Here is a 5,206-nt window from a genome sequence, read left to right as displayed (position 1 = left end):
TCTTCTCAGGACTTAACATGAAGGCCATTTCTGTACTGGCAAATAAAATGTGAAATTGAGAAGGCTCGAAGTCATTTGACAGTAGGGAAAGTGTTAGATGTTTAACTTGGTAGCAGATTTAATTTTATTATTTTTAGAAAATTTAAAAATATATATCATGTAAATTGCACAAATCATAAGTGAAAAGCTTGATGAATTCCCATAAAGTGAACATGCTGGTGTAACAAACACCCAAATCAAGAAACACAACATGACTGGCACCCCAAACTTCTCTGCTCAGTTACTGTGTACCTCCTTCCTCACCAAAGGTAACTGCCATCCGATTTCTTACACACGCTGACTGTAGATTAGTTGTTGGCAGAGATTTGGAATGGCAGAATGGCCTACTGAAATGTGAGGGAAGTTCCATGGATGGACTTAAGCCTAAAACTGCATGGATATTTTTTACAACAGTACCTATTTTTCCTCCAACCCACACAGGAACCCACCCATACCTACTCCACTGTCCCTCTAGAATATTTTTTATATTAAATTTTCAATCTTGCAGTTGGGTGATTTAAGAGACTTTGTCATAAGAGTTATACAACATTGTGTAAGGTTGCCATGTGGGAGTCTGGGTCAAGTAAACACCTGCAGCAGCCATGGGAAAAAGGGCTAAGGTGGAGGCAGCCTTGTCCTTTTCTCTCTTGCCTTGCTCCATAACTTCCATGGATTACTCTTTTAATAAGAGAACAAAGGAAAAGAAATATGTCTTTTAAAGAGTTTCATTTAAAGTCTCTTGCTTCATTCTTAAACCCTGCTTAATCTCTCCTGATTTTGACTTTAAGGAGTACAGATCTCTGTTGGCATTCTCTATTTGCCTTCTGAGGCCCAGAAATTGTACACAAGTAAGGAGGGTAAGAGATAATTCAGGAGCACTGGCCAGTGTGTGCTCTGTACAGATGGGTTAACTTGCTTTGGAAGAATAATGGTCATTCCAATGTACTGCTGGGTTCCAGAGTGTGGTATTCTGTGTCCAGATAAACTAATCTCTTGGTCATTTGTCAAAGAGAATACTGAATGTTTAACAGAACCTACTACACATGCCGGTGTATCCTCTCCAAACTAATAGATGTTACTTATCATGCTGGGATATCGGACAGATTTGACTTTTAGAAGCATAGAGAAATGATTTGGCTTAAAACTAGAGATGCTGGATTATATAATTGCTCATAGCATTAAGCAAATTTAGAATTTTAAAAATGTGCCTTGAAGAATATTTTACTCTTTTCAATAAACAATAATCTATGAACACTGACAGTGAGAATCTGTGAATTTTGCAATTTTCAGAGCAGTTATTTCAATTGGATTTAAAGGAGATATTATATTGCTTCTCTGTCTTTTGGCTAAGATCAAGTGAAGTATCTCTTATTATCAGTTTAATAAAAGGGATATTATGCTGCATAAAACCCTCAAAATATTTTTATGTAGTAGTGCCATGGTTTATTATGTACAGCTTATTTAAAGGCACCCATGCAACATATTAAATTAGCTTCTTATAATCTTATATATTACAGGTATTTCTTCTTCTAATAAGTAATTATTGAGAAATACTGAGAACTGTTGAGAGAGTGATTTTAAGAGTTTAACAAAGAAAGTCTCTACCCTTAGAAGCTTGCAGTCTTCTTGAAGATAGGGATTCTGAGTCTGTGTGTTTTGGCTTAGTGTCATCCTTGCCTAAAATGGTGTGTGGAAAACAGCAATAATGGGAAGGAATAGAGTGTATTTGAGGAAGGAGTAGACAGGTCAGTCCAGTTGAGTGCTATGTGTGTGTGTGTGTGTGTGTGTGTGTGTTTATGAACCAGGTGTAAAATAAAGTAGGAGTCATAAAATTGGATATATTGTAGATAGTCTTACATTGTAACAGATGCAACTGTACTCAATATAAATGTTGAATGAATGAATGAAAAAGAGTCTTGAATACCTAGTAGAGGATTTGAGTCTTCACCCTGTAGGTACCAAGGAAGTATCATGAGTATAAATTGTTTCCCACTCTGTGACCAGAAATGCTAGAGTTCCTTTGATGGACAGAGCAAAGTTGCAAGTTCTTAGATGGATGAGAACTGAAACAAATTTTCAGCTTTAAAGAGAGAATCCTACTGAACATTGTGCATATTTAAATTTAGGTGAAGTTGCCCAAAGGCAATGGAAGGAGTTAGCCAAATAAATGGTAAAGAAACTTCAAAGCATCTTGTACTTGGATATAAATTTGGTGGTTCCATATCCTATGGACTATAACCTATCCGTCTTTCCCAAAGCCTAATAGCACTTTTTTTCCTGTAACGTTAAAGACTTCAAATTATACCAGCAAGTGTTGTGACAATATCAACTGTTGCTAGAGTGATAAAACCAAAATGCCATCTAAAAAATATATATGTAAATATATACACCAAAATAATATATATAGCTATATATATAAGTGCTATGCACACACACTTATTAACTAGATTTTTAAAAATTCCGTGAGATGAAATTTTGAAAACTTAAAAAAATTACTTCCTTAGAGTTTCTGGTTTTTTTCTTTTTTAAAAATTCAATTTATTTAAACTAAAAAAAAAATTCAAAAACCGGTCACCCATTTTTTCTACCCCCAACAATCAGAGTTTCTGATAGGAATCCAGATTTTATAAGTATTTCCTTGAAGTCAGATCTATGACTTTTAAAATATAAACCAATTTATTTTATTTAGTTTCTTCTGATTTGTTTTATTTTAATTTTATTTTTAGTAATGAATTCTAACAAAATGATCCACTTGGTTGTGCTTGTGGCACAGCTGATGTCAGCATATTACTAGCCAGCTGTAGATGGCATATCTTGATATCCAGTTCTGTCACTACATTGTTCCCATCAACACTGTTACCAAACATGAGATAGTCAATGGGAGTCATTTATTTTCTGATCGTTATCATCTGCATAATTTATTTATCCCCTAGATGCCATCTTTGTAAATAGTGTTGGGTTCTGTGAACTAGAGTGGGCAGGTGGTATATTGGGAAACATTCACCAGTCTTACTTAAGTATATTACAAATCCTGGTGTAAGAGAATTTAGATGTTTCTGTGGTCAGCATGAAATTTTGCTCACAAGTTTCCAACATAATATAAAACTTAACATAAAATAGTCGAGAAAAATAAAGCTTTAGAAATGTTTTCAGCTTATTTTGGGTCATCAAATGAAAGAATCTGGTCCTCATTTCATTTGGCATCTTTGGATTATTTTAATGGATTATGTCCCAGATAGGTATTAGCATATTGGTAGGGCATGGTCAAATTTTTTAAGAAAGCAACAGCTACTGGATTGGCTCGAACTGTTTCCTTAAAATGGCAGATTAGTTTTATGAGCAGTGTTTTTTAATACAGCTTCACAGCAAAGCAGATTTGTGTAATTTGACCACCTGCTGTAAACATCGATTTTAATCAATCACATATATCTTTGCCATGATAGTTTATCAGTGGTAAAATGTATGAAGATTTTGAAATAAATTTCATGATAAAATTAAGCAGCCATCTGGAATTATACTATAGTTTTTCTCTAAATGATTTGCAAGGCATAAATTTGAAACGTTGTATATAGAGAATATACACATATAAGTGCACATCTGTTTTGTCCTTGTTTATAACGCTGTTTGTGAGGACATTTTATGGTGAATAATACAGAAAATTTACCTACTTACCAAGGCCCGTAGAGCTCCAAGGGCAGAAAGATGCTTGAGCTCTGCTGGTCTAGCCTGTGCGCTTAGATAATGATCCATCTGCTCCACTCCGGGTCTCAGTGATTATGATCCAACCTTTGTAGCTTTTCAGTCAGTGTAAAATTATTGCAAAACACAAAATCTGCTTTCTGATATTTGTTTCAAGTGATGTTGCTTTAATAATGTACCCCCATCCAAATATAATTTATGGGAAAAGTATGTATTTATCCTGTATATGCAAGTTAGATTTGCCTCCCCCGCCACCCCCCAATTCTCTGTGTAGAAACTTCCCAAACTGTTCATGAAAGACACATTCAAAGAATCTGCATGAAGATTATATTACAGTCTGGATCTGTGAAACCAAAAATATTGAATATTTAAATTAGTAATTCTTTCTGCTTGTAACCCTTCAGTGCACTTATTTCGGGGGCATGGCTTATTTTAGATTTTCTTACCTTGGTCTTATTTTAGGTTTAGTTATTTATTCATCGCTAGTGATAGGGGATGTAGGGGTTGGTTTCATATCCTCTGTTTTGTCCCTCTTTTTAAACTCCTTTTATTACTCATTTTAAAGTGCCACCTGTGGGGTTTCTCCTTGAAGTAACAACTATTCCTCCAGCTAAGAACGTATTTTATTAGTTTTATAACTTATCATGCCTTTTATGCAAAACCACAGATTTCGAAAAAGACGGGGTTCAAAATTAAAAATGTAAAATCTGAACAAAAATATGTTTAAAAAGAGACTTGAGATCACCAATGAAAGACTCATTATTAGCACTTAAAAATAAACTTTTTAAAAGTCATTAGGGATGACGTTATACTTTTAAATTCTATGACATTACTGTCAGTATATGGGATATGGAATCCCTACTTTATAGAGATTAACATTGAACATGTAAATAAACCAAGACATATAATTACCCTTGTGCTTTCTTTTTTTCTTTCATTTCATTTAAAAGTAAATTATTTTATATATTTGAAGGATATCCTTCAGTTATCAACTCATGTAGAGGAAAGTGAAAGTTTTTATCGCTTGTTCATTTAGCAAAACACATATAAAGGACTGAGTACTTACCTACATCATCTAATATAAAAACCCGGTGAGGTAACTTAGGCTGACTCTAGATGGCAAACTGTTGTCAATATACTACAATATCTCTCATGTAAACAAATAATTTAATGCATGATATAATAATTATGAATAAATGTGCATTTGGAAAACAGAGGAGAAAGCAACCCCCTCTTCCTTGAATAGTAGGTAATGATTTCACAGAGGAAATAACATTTATACTGGGCCTTGAGAGATGCATAAGAGTTTGCGAGGCAGTGAAGAGCATTCCAACAGAAAAAATGGTATGAAAGAGTATAGTGAATTAAGAGAAGCCAGAGTGATTGAGGCCTATCTAGTTGGGTAAGGGAACAAGATGGTGGAGAAGTAAAAAAAAGGGCTTAGAACTCATTTAAGGTCAAATTATTG

At 34.2% G+C, this 5,206-nt stretch overlaps 1 pseudogene; it reads left to right on the top strand.

The window, feature by feature from the left end:
* The first annotated feature begins 1,365 nt into the window (after positions 1–1,365).
* On the top strand, positions 1,366–1,515 carry LOC132376464 (U2 spliceosomal RNA; annotated as a pseudogene).
* Positions 1,516–5,206: the final 3,691 nt, after the last annotated feature.

This window comes from Balaenoptera ricei, chromosome 12 (assembly GCF_028023285.1).
Source record: "Balaenoptera ricei isolate mBalRic1 chromosome 12, mBalRic1.hap2, whole genome shotgun sequence".
Taxonomy (NCBI): Eukaryota; Metazoa; Chordata; class Mammalia; order Artiodactyla; family Balaenopteridae; genus Balaenoptera; species Balaenoptera ricei.
Note: the sequence above shows the minus strand (reverse complement) of the source record. Positions and strands in the feature narration are given on the sequence as shown.